A 20,716-nucleotide genomic window follows, 5' to 3' on the forward strand; every position below is an offset into this window, starting at 1 on the left:
GATTGGAATAGCAATTGATTGTGTTATGCTTCACAAATTTTTATAATACCCTCCTCCTCTCCCTTACCCCCGCTTGGAACAGTATTTTCGTGATAAATTTGCAGATTGGGTCAAGACATGTTAAAAATACATATAAAAAATCGGTATTCAGAAATATATTTGTGTTTTTTTTTGTTTTTTCTTTTTTGGAGAGGGGTGCATAGAAAACTTAAAAAAAAACAGTTTATCCAATTATTTTATTTACGTCTCCAGCAGATTAGACTCAAGGTCAGGGGTCAAGATTAAAAGCAAGGGCTCTAAGTTCACCACACTCTGGGTTACAAAACTGTCTGAGCAGCTTGAGTTGCATTTCGTGGTCGAGGCGCCTTAAGCAATTAGCAATAGAAACATGATTAGCAATAAACTAAGCCTCTCTGAAAGCAAGAGAATGCAGAGCCTTGGAGGGTGGACCTCCTAGAACTGTACATTAACATACTTTAGTTAAAAAGAATCAAATCATCTCAACATCTTTTGGGCCGACAGAAAATCTTGAGTTATTTCTTTCTAAATAATTTAGGTGACTCAAGGATTGTGCAGTGTAGCCAACAAATGGAAAAAAAAGGGGGGGGGTAAAAAAAGTTAAAATAAATGTAATCATAGACAACTAGTGGGACCTGTGGAAATTCCACAGTGGACTTTTTATTATGTAATATATTGATGTTGACATTCTGTGGATATTAAGCATAAATGGAGATGCTTGATATTATTGTAGCTCTTTTGTTAAAACTGCAAAAGTATTTATCAAAGCTAGCAAAAAAAAAAGTACAAAAATTAAAATAGAAGTATATATTATTACTTGAAAATGGAAACGTCATGAAAGACAAATCGTAGCTTTTGGTAAATTTATAAATTAAACGACCCGTGACTCATGGGGTCGTCTTGACCCAATAGATCATTGGAGAAAAAGCATAGAGAGAAAGAGGAGCAGAGCCTGGTCTAGATTTGATGCTTTTCTTATGTGGTTAAAGACACATACAAAACCTATAACCTTTTATAATAAGAACAAACTCGGCTCGGGATTTTTATTCTCGGTCCCCCAAATCAGCACAGATTAGACCTGGTCCCTGTTGATTGTGATGTAATGATGTATCTATGCAGTTCTAGGAAGTCCACACTCTCAGGCTTTGTCTTCTCTCTTTGAGAAGATATCAGTTTGTTGCTAATCGCCTGGGGAATGCCGTCAGAAACTTTTACAGGTCGAGTGCCCCTCCTCGTGGGAGCTGACTTCTAAATCCCACTTTTCGAATCTGGTGTCAGAGTTCTTATAATGGGAGTGAACTCAATACCAATATCCACGTTAGCAAAATAATCGTTTAACACAGGTTACCTCCCTTGCACTCAAATGCACAAGGGAGATAACTTTTGTTCAAAGATTCCTCTTTTATTCGATATTATTTTAAAATTAAATGGATAAAGAAATAATTCAGACACAGCAGACGGGAAAGAAAATGACTGCTGAGTTTTTAGAATGCGTTTAATAATGAAAAAAAAAAAAAAAAATAACAGCGCTATTTTACAGTTTGTTATTGTGCAGATGGTGACAACTGATCTCATCCCGGCTGTGCTATTAAAAAAATGCTCCGCCGAAGTAGCTCCACTTCTCTCCAAACTTTACAACAAATGCCTTAATGAATCTTGCTTTCTTGCCTGCTGGAAAACTGCTTCTGTAGTGCCAGTTTTCAAGAATTCTGGCGAAAGAACTGACGCAGTAAATTATCGCCCCATTAACTCCTCCCACTTTTCACCAAAATATTTGAGACTATAATTAACCATCACCTTACAGATGCTAAACTTCTGACAGACCAACAATATGGATTTAAGCAAGCCCGTTCCACAGCAGACATCCTAACTGTAATCTCAGAATGTATATACTAGTCACTGGACAAAGCAAGGGAGGGTAGAGCGGTAGCTCTAGATATATCTAAGGCTTTTGACAGGGTATAGCATGAGGGTTTTCTCAAGAAAATCAGATCATACGGCATCACTGGAAGAATACATAATTAGATCCTTCTTGGATAAGAGAACAATCCTGGTTGTCCTTGACGGTCGTACATCTACATAATATGATATAAATGCGGGAGTGCCTCAAGGGTCTATCCTTGGACCTATATTATTCCTAATATTCATAAATGACCTCCCTGACAAAATTGTCTGTGAGATGGGTATGTATGCTGATGACACCATGCTCTATAACAGACACGACAGGAAAACAAATGAACACATATCTAAAGAAATGGCAGAAACACTAGAGGAAGACTCTAATCCGTAGTGGAATAGGGACAAAAATGGATGGTCACCTTCAATGCTACCAAGATTAAACTTGTTTCCTTCAATAATTGCAAGAAACCTTCCCCACCGCCAATAGCAATGGCCAAAAACTCTTTATCTGAAAGTACATCTTTTAAACTCCTCGGCCTAACGTTCACAGGAAACATGAGTTGGAACAATTACATTGAGAATATTGTCAGGACCGCTGCGAAGAAGGTGGGTTCTCTCTATCGTGCTAGAAAGCTATTAACGCCTGAAAGTATCCTATACCTCTATAAGGCCACCATTCGCCCATGTATGGAGTATTGTTGTCATATTTGGGCTGGTTTTAATCTGCTACTAGTTTCTCGCACCTAGACAAGGTACAAAAGAGTCGCCAATCTGATAGGTCCTGAACTGTCAGCTAAACTTCAGCCTCTGTCACACTGATGAAATGTTGCATCCCCTTGCCTGTTCTACAAGTACTTTAACGGTGAATTCTCTGACGAACTGCAAGCACTTGTGCCCCCTCGACGTAAATACCCCCAACAAACCCGACAAGCAGCTAAGTCCCACCCCTTCACAGTAGAGATCCCTAAATGCGAGAGAGCCTTCTACTCCAGTAGTTTCTTCCCCAGAACAGCTAGACTTTGGAATTGCTTTCCGGGTCCCTGCCTCCCCAACTGTACTGACATGCAGAAGTTCAAGTGCAATGTGAACCGACATCTTGCTGCCCAACTTCCTACACAGTATCCCTGATGCTTATGCCCCTGATAGTAGCCCCCTACAACAAAGTGGAAATGTGCCTTGTTTGGGATGAAAATGTAATAAAACAAACTTAAAAATAAAAAAAACTCTTGTTTACTAAAAGATTCGTTCATTTTTCATCTCATAATTTAGGACGTTCGATGCAAAGATAGTTTTTATTAAATCAAAACAGTAAAAAAAAAAATGTTTAAATTTTTATGTAAAAATATATATGTTTAACAAAAAAAATTACAATTCGTCTTCAACTTGCCTTTTCATTTTTTTGTAATGTTAAAAACAAGATGTTGGTGTTATTAATATCATAAGAAACAAACAAACAAACAAACAAACAAACACAAACAAACAAACAAAACAAAACAAAGTCGCTGCAGCTATAAAAGTTTCATCTTTTGTATTTTTTTTAAGGTTAAGAGTACATTTCCCTACGCAATAACTCTGTCAATTTTTAGTCTATAGACTCGAAATTTGAAATACCGGGTACTGAGATTTGGGAAAATCGATGTGACGGGTGTCAGCCAGAAATTTGGCTGTTAAGGAGTCAAATTTCAACGATTTGACCTTTAAGAACTCTACCAAACTCCTCCGACAATTTTGGGTCTAGACACTTGAAATTTTAGATATAGGTTCCTTGAACCTGGATCTAACTTAATAAAGTGATTTGAGCCCGAAACTATAAATTTTAAGGGGTCATAATAGGGGTCATATTAAAAAAAAATTTACTCTTTTTTTTTTTTTTGCTCAGCATACACCTCCAAACACCCGGGCAACGCCGGACTGAAATGCTAGTATATATATATATATATATATATATATATATATATATATATATATATATATATATATATATATATATATATATATAGCTAGAGAGAGAGAGAGAGGTAGACAGAGAGAACTAAACATGTGTGGTTATATCCACAGATTCAGTATGCAAAGTTAAGACGCCTGAAGTTGACTCGATTCACTGAAATATGAAATGAAAATTATTAAGCATTAAACGAAAAACGAAACTAAATGGAACCACTTCCTTTTTTTTATTATGAAGCAATAAAAAAATAATAAACTTTTATTTTTTACATTTCTGTAAATATTTTTTCAATATTTAAAATATATTTGTATGGAAATATTTTTATTTCAAAAAAGTAAATTAAATTTTCATAATTTACATCTCTATAAATAAATTTCTAAATATTTACAGAAATAATTTAAAATTTTCGCAGATTTTATCACATAATTTTGTCATAAATAATCTATAATATAAATATCATCTATTTAAATGTATGTATGTATGTATGTATGTATGTATGCCTAAAGCTTTTGACAGGGGCGAAGGATTTTAACGAAATCCGTATCGTTTTGAAGTTCGACCCTTCAGGCGACAAATACCGAAAAATTGGCTAAAGACGTTAATTCCTTCACCCTCGACTGAGCACTTTTCGACAAGGAAGGGTCGCTTTTACGCCGATATTTTCGAACGTTAGCACCTCTTTCCGATTGACTAGCCTTTATTTAAACCATTACGCCGCTTCAGGTTTGGCGATGAACGCAATGATAAAGACGTCACATTTTTTAATTTTTTGTTTTGTTTTTTGTTTTTGTTTTTTTCACGTTCTTTTCCTCCTTCGCGGTACGGTTTCGAGCCTGCTACAATTTATCATTGTGGCGAGGGAGACAACTCTTGTTTACTAAAAGATTCGTTCATTTTTTCATATTATAATTTAAGACGCTCGATGCTTCGATATTTTTATTAAATCAAAACATTAAAAAAAAAAGAAATCTGCGACGAATTTTTTTTAATGTAACAAAGTTGATAATAGTAATACTACAAAATGTACTCTTTACGCGATTATTAAGAGAATCGTTTGACGAACCAACGATATTTCCATTAGATGAAAATATTAAAAAAAAAAAAGAAACAGAAAAAGAAAAAGAAGCTGCGGCAACTTTTTCTACATTTTTTACGACTTTTTTTTTTTTAAATTACAAAGTAAATGTTATGGTAAGGTTTTAAAAAATTAGTCTTACAGACAGACACGTTTACTTTTATATATATATATATATATATATATATATATATATATATATATATATATATATATATATATATATATATAGAGAGAGAGAGAGAGAGAGAGAGAGAGAGAGAGAGTGAATTCAAAGGAGACACAATGCTTACCTGATATAATCAATGGTAAACTTCGATCTAATATAAATATCAGTATTTATATAAAGATATTTTAATCCTAACCTAATATAAAAGCTCAATACACAAATAAAAGAGAGTAGAGCGTATTATAGGTGAAAAGAAATTTAAACTGTAAGTTGAAATTTACAATCAAAATTATTGTTTGACTGAATACTTAAAAAAAAAACAATTAACAAATTAGTTTTTGGAATAATTAATTTACATATAAAAAAAATGAGAAGGGAAAATGTCAGTTTACTGGAAATGAAAATGCTGTTTTTAAGGGGAGATAACTCTTCTGATTATTTTTTTTCTATATCGTGCGTGGGTGGGGTCATTAACAACACATAAAACACATTCAATCGGAATGTTAGTTACATATTGAATTTCTAAAAAAAAAGAAATAATAAATAAAAGATCATTTATAATAATATTTGGTCTACATATAAACAATAGTGATTATTTAATTTATTTTTTATACAAAAGCTCAAAGTATTCTTTTTTTTATAAGAACGTCAGGGGAGGCAACACAACTTAACTAAAGCGAATTTTTAAAGAAATAGTTTAATATGATAAAAAAGATATGGTTGTTTTTTTTTGTTTTAAAATAAAATAAGTTTTTTTTTTTCATTTATATTTTTGACGAAGCTTCCAAATGAATTATTGTTGATTGCTTGTAAACGACCTTGACATTGACTACTACGGTAAAATATGTATTTATTTAAGAAATGTCGTATTATATGAAAACGTTGATAAGACAATCTATGGTCCCCCCTCGCCAAACTTTCACAAGAAACACTCGTCTAGCTGTAAACACTATCAATAATTTCCCCCACTCTTTATCTGTGCCTAAACCTAAACGTAGATTCCATGAACAAAGCTTCTTTCTTAGAACTGCACGCCTGTGGAATTGTCTTCCGTTTTCCTGCTTTCCGGCTGACTACAATATGGTTGTGTTCAAGTCTAAAGTAAATAAGTTCTTGATGAGCCGTTCCATATAAGTTATTAAATTTACCAAATTTTCATTACTAATGATTACTATATTGACCAATTTCTACTGTACACTCTTTAACCCTTATCCTTGAGTGGCCTCTGGGCCTTGATAATGTGGTGATGCCTTTGTAAAAAAAAAAAAAAAAAAAAGTTTAAATGGTGAGAAATTGTTTGTTATAAAATGTCGGTATTGGTGAATGTAAAAGTTGTAAAGTGTTAATGTTGTTGAAATTGTTTGAATGTATTTTGTTAAGTTGTAAATATGTGTCGGTACCATTGCCCTTGTGGCAATTGGTTATTGGTACATGTAGGGGCAACCCTATATGTACCATCCCCTTCCCCTCCCTCCCCCTTCACCTCACATAAAACCGACCTTGTGTCACATTTTGCTTACGTGGGGAAGCAAATAAATACCTACTTACCTGGCACAGGGGTTAACGGTGATCATCCAGGCCGTTGTCCCAGAGCGAGGCCCTTCCATTGCACTACGGTTGGGTTGACCTTTGCGATCGTCCCAAATGTGGACGACTCGGGTGCGCTATTTCTAAGTGTGGGGTCTGCGTTCGCGCTCACCCCGATATCTAATCCAAAATCAGAACATTGACAACTCTCTTCAGACAAAAAAAAAAAACAGTCTATATGGGGCCCGTGTAGTTTTTTTTTTTGGTCACCCTCTCGTAATTGTATTTTGTTAACTTTACATAATTACAATTTCAATAATTTTGTAGTAATATTTCAGAAATATTATAAACATATGTATAGAAAATATCCATAATAAATTTCTATGTGTGCGGGTTGAGATTCGTGTTCACCAAGATAATTAAATGAAAACCAAAACATCATCAAATAATATGCATTATTTTTGTGCAAAATTGGTTCAGAAAGAAAGGAAGGAAGATTTTATTTTCTCCCAAGCTAAAACAATACTGTAAACTAAATCCAAATGAAACTTTACTGTTTTTGAAAATAATAAATAACCCTGACCCTTGAAAGCTAACAATCTACCCCCCCCCCTCTAGCTGCCACTAAAACCCCACGCCTTAGTAGTGGAATCCCTAACCTCCAGCTCCTAACTTTCACATACTAACCGCCTAACAGTCTTCACTAAACATCTATACATTTCTCCCCCTGACATACATTAGAGTTCATTCCTATCCAGTAAGTATGCACTCGGATGCAAAGCGATCTTCATTACATAACAATTGCCTCTTCCTAGATGGTTTTGCAACAAACAATACTAAACCTAATCCGATACTCCCTGTCATGCAAAACTCTCTATGACTCTTAAATGAAAACTGAAATTATCTCCCCCTCAATAGTAGAAATACTGACACAACTTCTATTTGCATCTACTGAAAACTTGCCCAAATATCTATTTACTGAATTATACATACGAAATACACCATAACTTAAAATGTACCTCCAGTTACACCCTGAGTGTACTGCACCTACACCTTAACCTACGTAAACCTAAAAATACAGTGACTGGGCTAAATTTCTTAGCTCAATTCCTAATACCTACTCAAACTATAACGTTATCCTGAACCTAAACTAACATAAAGTTAAAAAAAAAAAAATAGGAAACCTCAGGTAAGAATCCTAATCCACACTAACGCTTTTCTAACAAGCCTCCCCACAAAACCGCTTTCACTGCATGCCCCTAAATCACTTTGAGGAGTGTAACTATTCATTAGATATATAACCTCTACAAACTAACCCTTTAACATTAACTAACAACGCGGGGTCACAGAAATACCTGGAGTAGGACCCAGGCGCGGAGCAAACCCTCTCAGGGTTGATGGACCCAGTAGATCTTCCCAGATCACCCGTCTAGGAGAAGGAAAACTCTGAAACTAAACCAAAGGGGAGGGAGGCCTCTCTAGTCTTGGACAACAACCTTCCTAGAGCTGGTAACTCAAACAAATTACCTAAATTGCTTAAGGAGAAGATAGGCTCTGTCTATCGCCGGCTTCGATACTCCTTCTTTGCCTATTAGTCAGGCGCAGGGACACTATCACAAGTGAATCGACAAAACACTTAGTGGTAGATCTTGTTTCTTGTCTAGGGCACTGAATGCCGTTCCCCCACTCCCGACACATCTCACCCCTCATAACTGGGCACTTGGGAGTGCTTGAATACCAAGCATGCCTGTGCAATTAGATTGGGGTGATCTTCTTCTGATAAGCTGAGGGTACTGAATTGACAGTTCCTGGCTGCTGTTTCCGACTAGTAGTACAGGCGGCCTAACTCTTTGTTAGCGCTTAGAGCGGCTGCTCCATCAACAGTTGTATAATATCGGGATGTTTGTAGTGCCATGTCGCACATGGAAAGGGACCCTGCACTCATCCCCGATGGGCTTTCCCGAGGCCACAGTGCTAGTTGAAGAAAGGTCACCAAATGGTCTACTTGTGTTGTATGTCTGTTACCCTACATAACCTCTTGTTCAGCTCCCCCTCACCTAACTGAAACTCTTTAAAACATGACAGCACAATAAAAAAATAAGCTTAAACCAGGCCTAAGGACAAACAAATCTAACTCACCTCCTCCCTTGAGGCTTGCATTCACTAATATCCGTGGGCTTAGAACTAATTTAGCTGATATTGAAGCATTTCTCCTAACAAATACCCCAGATATCTTAGCACTAAGCGAGACTGACCTACACTCCTCCATCCCCTCTAACTACTTTAACATGCCTGGCTATCTTCTACTCTGCCATAAGGACTCTGACAGACATATGCACGGACTTGGAGTCTACATTCGTAACACCCTCCCCCTGACTAGAGAAACAAACCTAGAATCGGGCGATCAAGCCTTTATGTGCTTTAGACTAAACATGCAACATAACATTAGCTACTATTATTTTCTCTACTGATCTCCCTCAACCCAGGACTGCACCATAATAAACAAAGTCTCTGACAGCATAGACACAGCACTCTCCCTTGACACTAGTGCACAGGTACATGTATTTGGTGACTTTAATGCTCACCACAAAAACTTGCATGCAGCTGGCAGCACAACACATAGTTTTGCTATATCTCATTCCCTATCACAAATGGTTACGTTTCCAACTCGTTTCTCTGACCAGCAAGAACAACAAGCATCACTTCTAGATCTGTTTCTGACTACAGTTCCCGAGGATTGTACAACAAATGCTGACAGCCCACTCGGGAACGCTGACCATGCAGTGATAATGGTAGAAATCGCCCTTAATTCTAGACCTAAAACTAAAGAGCCAGTGCTCAAAACAACGAGATATTATAAAAAGGCTGACTGGGAAGCCATCAGAGATCTTATCAGAGATGCCCCATGGGGAAATATTTTTTCTCTTCCTGCTGAACAGTGCGCAAATGAGACCACTGAATGGTTCAAAACAACAATACATATTGCAGATTTAACCGACATAAGTCCAGTTCAAACAAACAGAAGTATATAGAAGCTAGAAGTAACGTTAAGAAAGAAATAGCGACAGCTAAGAGAGAATTAACTGAAACCACTAAAAAACACGACAGCTAAGAGAGAATTTACTGAAACCACTAAAAAACGCATCGAAGCACAAAAATTAGGAAATCGTGACTTCTGGAAAATCTACAACAGTGTAGTAAATAATGGGCAATCAACAATTCCCCCACTAACCAACAATCACGAGGTTGTTTGCTCAGTAACCAACAAGGCTAATATGCTTGCCAGCCGGTTTGCCTCGAACTCCACACTGGACCCTACCAACCACCCCCTGCCTGACTTTCCTTTGCGGACAGACGCCACGCTAGACGATCTAAAAATCACCCCTGCTCAGGTACACACTATCATAAAAAACCTTGACACTTCAAAAGCATGTGGACCTGATCTCATCCCAGCTGTGCTATTAAAAAAGTGCTCAGCCGAAGTAGCCCCAGTTCTCTCCAAAGTCTACAACAAATGCCTTAATGAATCATGCTTTCCGGGCTGTTGGAAAACTGCTTCTGTGATACTAATATTCAAGAATTCTGGCGAAAGAACTGACCCATCAAATTATCGCCCCATTAGCCTCCTCCCACTTTTCGCTAAAATATTTGAAACCATAATTAACCATGCTCTAGTCCAGCACCTTACGGATGCTAAACTTCTGATTGACAAACAATATGGATTTAGACATGCCCGTTCCACAGCTGACATCCTCACTGTAATCTCTGAACGTATATACTAGTCACTGGACAAAGCGGGGGAGGGCAGAGCGGTAGCTCTAGATATATCTAAGGCTTTTGACAGTGTATGGCACAAGGGTCTCCTCAGGAAAATTAAATCATACGGTATCACTGGTAGAATACTTAACATAATTAAATCCTTCTTAGATAAGAGAAAATCCAGGTTGTCCTCGACGGTCGTACATCTAAACAGTGTGATATAAATGCAGGAGTGCCTCAGGGGTCTATCCTTGGACCTCTATTGTTCCTAATATTTATTAATGACCTCCTCAACAAAACTGCCTCTGAGATGGGTATATATGTTGATGACACTACACTCTATAACAGGCATGACAGGAAAACAAATGAACACATATCTAAAGAAATGGCAAAAACACGAGGGTGACCTCCAATCTGTAGTGGAATGGGGACGTAAATGGATGGTCACATTCAATGCTGCCAAGACTAAACTGGTTTCCTTCAATAATTACAAGAAACATTCTCTGCCACCAATAGCAATGGCCAGTGACTCCCTGTCTGAGAGTACATCTTTCAAACTGCTTGGCCTAACGTTCACAGGAAACATGAGTTGAAACAATTATATTGAAAACATTGCCAGGGCCGCTGCGAAAAAGGTAGGCTCTCTCTACCCTGCTAGAAAACTACTGACACCTGAAAGTATCCTGTACCTCTATAAGGCCACCATTCGCCCATGTATGGAGTATTGTTGTCACATTTGGGCTGGTGCATCTGCTACTAGTCTCTCGCTCCTAGATAAGGTTCAAAAAGGGTCGCCAATCTGATAGGCCCTGAACTGGCATCTAAGCTTCCGCCTCTGTCCCATCGACGAAATGTTGCATCCCTCTGCCTGTTCTACAAGTATTTTAATGGTGAATGCTCTGACGAACTGCAGACACTTGTGCCCCCACGACGTAGACACCCTCGACAAACCCGACAAGCAGCTAAATCTCACCCCCACACAGTAGAGATCCCTAGATGTAAAAGATCTTTCTACTCCAGTAGTTTCTTCCCCAGAACCGCTAAACTCTGGAATTCCATTCCAAGTTCCTGCTTCCCTAACTGTACTGACATGCAGAAGTTCAAGTGCAACGTGAACCGACATCTTGCTGCCCAAATCCCAACATAGTGCCCCAGTAGTTTTTGCCCCTGATAGTAGCCCCCTACACCAAAGTGGGAATGCGCCTTTTTTGGGGGTGAAAATGTAATTGAAAAATGTAAAAAAAATCAGTCGAATTTACAAATTTTTTCTGGAGTATTCAGCCAAGCAATAAATTTGATTGTAAATTTCAACTTACAGTTTTTTTTTTAATTTCTTTTCTCTCTTATATATATATATATATATATATATATATATATATATATATATATATATATATATATATATATATATATATATATATATATATATATATTGTTGCGGGCCAGGATATAAATATCCCAACTCGCTACAAAAGAAAATAATGAAACGAATGGAAAGAAGGAAACAAAAAAAAAATTGCTGGATGAAATAAACATGTCGTTTATTTTCTGTTGAAAAATGAATGTTTTAGGTGTAACTCGTGTTCATGTCCGCGCGTGGAAAAAGGAGTGAGTAATGTAGTGCAACGAGAAATGGCAGTCCAGCGTGTAGACAAAGAAAAGGATAGAGGGTTGACATCAGTAAAGCTGTGCACACATGTTGGTACTTGTCCACGTGGAAATGTCTTCAGGCGACTTGCTGTAGACGCGAACTTGTCTGGTTGATGGACCAAAGCAAAAGGGAAAAAAAGTGAGAAAGTCAATCCAGTTCATGGAGATAGAAAAAGAGAGAAAGAGAAAATCAATCCAGGCCATGGAGATAGAAAACGTGTAAGGTGTACGTACTGTCTGTTGACTCTTGCCCCACGCAAAACAGGTCTGTTAGTCCGTCGAACTCTCAGCTCGAGAGCTAAGTCGAAAAAGGAAGGAAACAGCTGGTCTCTTCCGGTGTTCTTTGTGCATGTGTGGATTTCCTTTAAAGGGGAAGTGACGTTGCCCATGTGTGCGTACATGTGCGTATATGTGAGTACATGTGTGTACGTTAGCGTGTGTGTGTGTATGCATGTGAATGTGAGTGTATGTATGTGAACGTGAATATATGTACGTGTGTATACATATGTGTACATGCGCGCATATGTTTGTGTGTGCGTATCTGTATGACAAGAAAAGTGGCTTGAAATGTGAACGCATGTTTTTTGTGCAAGACTAGAAAAGGCTTGCACAATATATATATATATATATATATATAAGTGAGCTTGTCTCTCTCTCTCTCTCTCTCTCTCTCTCTCTCTCTCTCTCTCTCTCTCTCTCTGTGTGTGTGTGTGTAAGAGAAGATTAAAACTTGATATATTATGGCTTCGTACCGTTGGAATAAATTCGATTTGGTTTTTAGCCAGTAAAAATAGCTGCCAAGGCGTAAAAATTGGAAAATTGGAACTTGGCAGGTATAAGTCGACTTAAAGTGATCTTTAAGCATGCACAAATATACATTTATATGGTAAACTATGCTAATTGTTGAAGTTTTGATATCCACCTTTGCTTGAGTCAGCAAATACTGCTGGAGAGCTAAACATTTTGGTTTCAATTCTAGCTAATGACACCCAAGTAATTAATTTTTTTAATTTTTGAAATAATTAATATATGTTAGGTACAATATAATAATCAATAGAGAATTGGCTCTATAATAATAAATACGAAATTTGCATAAATTAAAGGATTATATTTAAGCATATTTTATAATCGGACAATACTGAGCGGCATGCTAGTGTTATATAATATTTGACAAAGTAAGGCTGACAATTTGTCTCAATTTTATTTTTGTAAAAACTATCGAACGTTTATTCAATTATTTATTAAATGTTTCTTAAATATTAAGTATGACAAACAGATTTCAAATGTTTGGCTGCTTCTTTTGAAATGCTTAAAAATAATCGATATCGAAATTTATTATTTCCGAACTTTCTCTAAAGCAAAAATATATCTGAAATATAAAAAAAAACATTTTTATTGAAGAAAAACAGCTTTGGTAATTTAAACTGATATATAAAAGGCCCTTTTTTTTTTTACAAAGTAGTCACCACTTATTAAGGCCCGGAGGCCGCTCGAGGATAAGGATTAATGAGTGTACAGTCGTTAATGGGAAAATATCGTATAATCGTTAGTAGGTGAAATTTGATAAATTGGATTACTTAAGGGGACAGCTCATCAAGAATTTGTTGATGTTGGACTTGAAAATGATCATATTGTATTCAGTTGGAAACAAGGAAAATGAATAGAGTTTACGTTTATGGCCTTTGAAGCGTTGCCATAGATTGTAGTGTTGTCAGCATAAATGTCTATGAATGATCTTAGGATGTGATTTGGAAGATCCTTGATGTAGATCAGGAAAAGAGATGGACTCTTGAGGGATTCCAGTATTAATACTGTCAGCTTCTGATTTCTGTCCATCAACCACTACTCTTATGAACCTATCAGAGAGAAATGATTAATAATTGAACAGACATTTCCAGCTTTACCGTAGCTGGAGATTTTGTGGAGTAGACTTTTATACCATGTGTCGCTGTATGTGTGTGTGTGCGTGTGTGTGTGTGTGTGTGTGTGTGTGTGTGCCCTTCTCTTACTGGCCTCCTCCTCCCTCGACCTGAACTTTCAGTATTTTTATCTGTTGGTTGGAAAACATGTTGGACTGTAATTTCCTTCTGAAAATATAACTTAAACTTTTAGTAACTTTAAAATTGGCATGTCTACACCCCGTGCCAGAATTATATGCAAATCGATATTTTTATTCTAACTCTGATAGTTTTCAATTAAAATTTGTGAAACTTCGCACGTTATATGGCAACATTAACGCATGCACAGGTATAAAAAATTTAAACTGATCTGCACAATAGCGAGCAAACGGCAACCATTTTGGTGATTTGCAGTTTTTTCAGCATGCTAACTTTATATGCAAGATGGGACATAAAGGTGTTTTGTTCAAAGGCTCCATAATAAGATTTCCACTTTAGAAATTGCCAAAGAATTACACTGTGATCATCATACAATCAAAAAATATTGTACTAACCCTCAGCTTTGCAACGGACGTTCTGACAAAGGGAAAATTCGTAAGAAATCATATCTGTCACGTTGAACAATGAGAAAGATCAAGAGAGAAGTTCGCCGTAACCCACTTGAAACTAGCAAACAAGTTTTTGAAAAAGCTAGCGTTACTGATGTGCCCACGTCAACTCGTTGCCGTATCCTGAGGACGATTGCAAAATTTGGAAAGCCAGAGGTTCGTCCTCAATTGAAGGATATCCACAAGAAAAAGAAGATGGAGTGGATAAAAGATCATATGAAGGTGAATTTTCAAACTGTTTTGTTCACCGATGAGTGTCGAGCGACCCTTGATGGACCTGATAAGTGGAGGGGAGGATGACACCATAATGAGAGTCTACGTCCCCAAAGGATCAGGCGTCAACAAGGAAGTGGTGGTGTGATGCTCTGGGCTGCAATCATTGAGCTGGTAGGACCATTCAGAGTTGGAGATGAGGTGAAAATTACCGCCAAGCTCTACATTGACTTTATTAAGGAACACTTGGAACCCTGGCACAAGAAGAAGAATTTTGCATTCCGGAAAAAGATGGTATTCATGCGTGATAATGCACCGTCTCATTCTACAAAGATAGCCACTGAATATTTGGAGAGAGATTTTGCCAGACATGGGAAAATAATGCGATGGCCAGCCTGTTCTCCAGATTTAAATCCCATCGAAAATCTGTGGAGCATCTTGAAACAAAATATTTACTCCGGAGGAAGGCAGTACAACCCCAAGGATGACCTCTGGAATGCTATTCTGACTGCTGCCAAAGACATTCATCAGATGAAATCGAAAGTTTGACATCTTCAATGGACCAAAGGCTTTTTGCTCTTGTCAATAAAAATGGCAATTATATAAGATATTGATTGTACTATGAAACCATATTGAAGTTGTTTGTTCTTTATTATTTTTGTTCTCAATTTACAAATTCCTAGAATAATCAATGTTTCGATGATCTTTTAGCACTTCACCATATTTTAACATTGGTTTGCATATAAAGTTGGCACGCTGAAATAAAAGGCAAATCACCAAAATGGCTGCCAATTGTTTATTACTGTGCAGATTAGCTTAAAATTTTAGATCTGCGCTTGTGTCAGTATTGCCATATAACGTGCTAAATTTCACAAATTTTCATTGAAAACTATCGGAGTTAGAACAAAAATATCGATTTGCATATAATTCTGGCACGGGGTGTATTGGTGACTTCTACTTTAACAGCCATTGGGATTATTATTTTTTATAGTCATTCTTGAATGTTTGAGATTTCCCCATGAGCACGAAATTAAAAAGATTAAAGTTCATGAATAAACTGGGAAATGTACATTTTTATAAGACGAAAGTTCAGAATATTAATCCAACTGAAAAAATAATCTTTGTATAATTGTAAGGATATTCCAGTCATTTCTCTTCGACATCGTTACTGTCTGAGCTACTGACATATGGTTATGGATCGTTAAAAATTAAACGACTTTAAGCTATGAATGTTTAAATTTGTGCATGCGCAAAAGTAACAGCAGGAGTAATGTTTTATTTGAAAAAATAATATTTGTGTAATTGTAAGGATATTTGCTGGAAGTCTTTCGTGACTGACGAAATCCTCAACGACTGGGGAATTCGTTATGGTCAACATATTTTATGAAGAAACCACGCGAATGAAAGTATACTAGGAAGGTAAGAATTTTGCGAGTAAAATATTCGTCCTTGTTGTTTGTATGAGTTTCATTAGACAAGGATTGAGTAATTTATCCGTTGTGTTTTGAACTTGGTATTCTTGTGTTATATAGTTATTATTATTAGTATTAGACGATACCACTTGTGCGCGTATGTTACGTGAGTTCTTATTAGTAAAGATATGAGTCTTAGTGAGAGTTCTTGTCTTATTACATATGATGTTGTATCTTAGAGAGAGAGAGAGAGAGAGAGAGAGAGAGAGAGAGAGAGAGAGAGAGAGAGAGAGATGTGTATGTAATGACATTTTATTACACAGACATATAATAACAATACCATTTACCTTTTTGTAGAAATCACAAACACAAAGATGAGCTTTATCACAAAACACATGATGACTTTATTTCTTTACGACCGGTCGTGGTTTCCTCATTAAGAATTCAAAGTTTCACATTTTAGCTTCTGAAGTGATGTCTCGTTTCAGACGTCCGCCTGTCTCTGAGTTTTCTCACTGACCGTCTCACCGACCAACTAACTCTCACTTCCTATATTGAGAAATCCATGCATCCCGGCCACGTGAGCAAAATTCATGTGTTTCAACATGCGCGACTTTGCACGTTTCCGACATTGATTTCCCAATAACCTATTTTTTCTTGTGTTGTTTCCACAAAGGAATTCAACCTACATATCTAATTTATTTAACCCATATTTTATTATCCACATTCTTTTTTAACAATTGAATAGTTTATTTATTATTTATTTCATCCGAATTAACAATTTACTGGACATTCCATTTAAACCTATTGTTCTTTAAAACTTATGTCCAGGGTTCGATTTCTGCTTTCTCTTATTTTCATTTTAACTAATCTCTCTATTTTTATACTTACATGAACAGGGGACAGCCCTTATCATGTAACACTTGGTGACGAAGGTTTTACATCCTTGGACAGAGTCTAACGCTTGCAGAAATGAGGTTTGGAACTCGCGGAAATGTGTCGAGACTTTTTTGGGGGGAGGACGCTTTTATATGGGCTTTCTAGAATGTTCAAACCTATTCACTGTCTACATACATGTGTAGACAAAAATATAGTCCGATGGATTTGTGTGTAAGACAAACGCGCCACAACAATGTCTCTACACACTCATAGAATTGTGTGGACGAACGGTGATAAAATCAAATTTTTCTTGAAATGAATAAATTTCGGCTGAATAGATTCCTTGGAGGTGGTGAGTCCAAGTGTTTCCACTGCATTTACTGGACTTTGGTCTCTGGATCATAATGATGGACTCAGGTTTCATCCTGTGTAATCAGTCTTTTGAAAAACTTTGACTCATCTTCTTTGCACATCTCCAAATTCATCCTCGAGCACTCAACGCGTTCTCGCTTCTGGAATGGTGGAAGCAACCTGGGAATCCATCTGGCAGACACCTTATGCATATGCAAATGGTCATGAATGATAGTTTCCACAGACCCTGTACTAATTTTGACATCTTGGGCTATTTGGCGAATAGTAATGCGCCGATCTTACAAAATGGCAGCCTCAACTTGACAGACAGATGCCTCATCAATGGGAGAAGGGGGGCGACCAGGTTTGGGAGCTGTTTCCACAGACTTCCGGCCATGTTTGAAATCACGATGCCAGCGTTTTACAAGGTCATATGATGGGGCATTATCACCATAAGTTTCTTTCATTTCATCAAAAGTCTTCTGTGGTGTGCGTCCTTTCAAATACAAAAACCGGATCACTGCTCGACATTCAACAGGCTCCATTTCACACCTGACTCAGTTCAAACACCTGTAAAACAGAAACCACTATTAGTTCAGAGCTGTAATTTTCCACATAACATGTAGAGATATAAACCATTGCACATGCAAAATTTCAGCTAGATCAGACAACTGGAAGTGGGTCAGGGGCATTACTTATTGCACGCCCCTCGTACGTGACAAGTGACTTGATTTAGCTGGTCACTACATAGGGATTATCCATTGTCTCTTGAGACTGAACAAAGGCATTGAGATAGATAGATAGATAGATAGATAGATAGATGGATGGATAGATAGATAGATAGATAGACAGAAAGATATAGAGATAAAGATAATTTTATAATCCGTTTTTAATCGTCACATTTTTAGCACAGCAAAAAAAAATTAGCATTAGTAATCGAGTCGAGTTTGTTTTGTGCAACGATAAATATTGCTATTTGGATTTTTATGTTTTTGTATATTTGCTTATTCGATTCTCTGTCATTTCTTGTATGGCAAAGTAATTATTCACAGTTGAGACTTGATTGTCGGATTCATTTATTTTTATGTTTATTGTCCATTCGCCACTGTAAATATCTACACAACCCAAACATACGCTTTTTTTTTGTCTTTCAAATGTTTTTTTTTTGTTTTTTTTCTACATATTTTTTTTAAAAAGTGTATTTGATGTAAATTATGTTAAATGTTTCATGCTCCACATGACACGACTTTATGTGAATTCGCCCCCCCCCTGTTTCCTGCTTCCCTGACTGTATTAACAAGTAGAAGTTTGAACATAAAAAAACTTCTGCATTTTACAGGGTGGAACGATAAAAGTCGTCGTCCTAAAGAAAACACTACAGCTTTATTTTAAAACTTTTATTGAAAAAATCAATTCAGATAACTTGATTATGTAATAGAGCTGACATTTATTCAATGTAGCCGCCTTCAGCCTAAATCATCGCCTCGATACAGGTCCAGAACTGTGGTCATGTCTTTTCCACAAGCGCCGGCAGAAGTTCTGCAAATACTCGGCGGATGGTGGCTATAACCATAACCATGGGTCGTTGAATGCGTTTACAAGTGCCCTCAAGCGTTGAGCCGTCCAAATTTTGAGGGTGCTGGCAATGGTCCTTTTGTCATAAATTGGATCGGTAGAGAGCCTAAGTTGTACAGCACCGCATCTCCGATCTCGCTCATTAAACATTGTATCACTTTAAGACATGATAGAAGGCTCCTATCACTCCTGGCATTTGTATACAACTGGCCAACTCATAGATGGTCTGCAAAAAAAAAAAGAAAAAAAAAAAGAAAAGAAAACCGGTTCTCATCAAACGGAAATGGAACTAAGTCGTCTTTTCTAGGGTGACAATTTGATCGTTCCACTCTGTATTGCTTTCTATAAATTTAAATTTCTTTTATATACACACTAAACAATGCTTCAAACAACCTACACTAACTTTTTATATATTTCTAGCAGGCCGCCCGGCGTTTCCAGATCATAAAATATACATAAATATTATATTTTTAATATCATCCAAATTTCTTATTTCTTATTATAGAACCAATTCTCTATTGCTTATTATTCAATACGTAGTAATGATTTCAAAAGTTATAAAAAAATATGATTGGAGTACCATCTGCTAGAATTGAAACCAGAAAGTTTAGCACTCCAGTCTTAGTCGTTATTTATTTCTCTTTTTAGATTCAAATGTTTATAACTGCATTTTATTTCAGTATTTAATTTATATTTTTATTTATTTTTTGATTTCTCGTCCATAAATGTTGTTTATTATATCTACAAAGTTGATCTTAAAGATAGCATAGACTCAACAATTATATTTTCTTTACAGCCCCGCCCCCACTTTCTTTTATCTCACAATTTCTTAAAACGTCACTAACCAAATGTCGTTATTGTCCGAGCTACTGACATATCGTTATGGATCGTTGAAAGTTAAACAACGTTAAACTATGAATGTTTAATTTTGCACACGCAGAAAAGTAACAGCTGGAGTAATGTTTTGTATAACTTACCCTGCCAAGATCAACTGGTTTGTTTTCAATTTTGACTTTTGTGACGTTCCTCTCCCAGACGACTTGAATGATTCAGTAAGTGACGTCATGGATATTAACAAGCTTTTTGTCACGGAAGCCTAAGCTATTTTTAGAATGTCAGCATGGCGATGAGAAACCGTCTTGTCAGATAAAACCTTGCCGTGACTAGACCACGTTCGAGACATTGGAGAAATTTAAGTTTTTTTTTTTTTTTTTTTGTATTTTACTTCAGTAAGTTTTAAGAGATCAAGGGGCTCCCCCCTGGAGCTAACACGATTCTGTTATGATTTAAATTTATATCCGAGGGCTCTTTTAAGAATAGATACTGTTCCCTTTCAGTCTGAAGTCAGCTACGGAGATGCAAACTTTGACTTATATATTTTTTATTTCTATTAAATGTACAAAAATTAAATAGAAAAACAAAACATCAGGCACAAGGCCACTCAAAAATTAGGGAAGAAGGGGTCGATGGTCATCCTCACCACTGCATCTTTTGTTGGTCTATGCTAGTCGTAGCTACACAATACCACAAACACACCGGGGGGGGGGGTCGTCCTAGTTAAGATTTCCTGAATCAAATTGTTTTTATTTATAAATGTTAAATGCCTCCGTTCAGTTTCGAAAGACAAAGGATACCTCCTGTATGGGCAGCTGTGAGTGTAATTGTGAGGCAAGGGTTGCCCAATCTTCAACCACATCCCTTCTGAATCGACACTGTTAGAGTCCAATGGCAAGAAGAA

General features: G+C 36.7%; 1 non-coding gene across 1 annotated transcript; it reads left to right on the forward strand.

Moving 5' to 3' along the window:
• Positions 1-6,646: 6,646 nt before the first annotated feature.
• Positions 6,647-6,810, forward strand: LOC145292457 (U1 spliceosomal RNA). Its single transcript, XR_013869592.1, has one exon. It is a non-coding gene; the product is annotated as a U1 spliceosomal RNA (small nuclear RNA).
• Positions 6,811-20,716: the final 13,906 nt, after the last annotated feature.

Source organism: Euprymna scolopes, chromosome 13 (assembly GCF_053919585.1).
Source record: "Euprymna scolopes isolate OS-2025 chromosome 13, ASM5391958v1, whole genome shotgun sequence".
NCBI classification, from domain to species: domain Eukaryota; kingdom Metazoa; phylum Mollusca; class Cephalopoda; order Sepiida; family Sepiolidae; genus Euprymna; species Euprymna scolopes.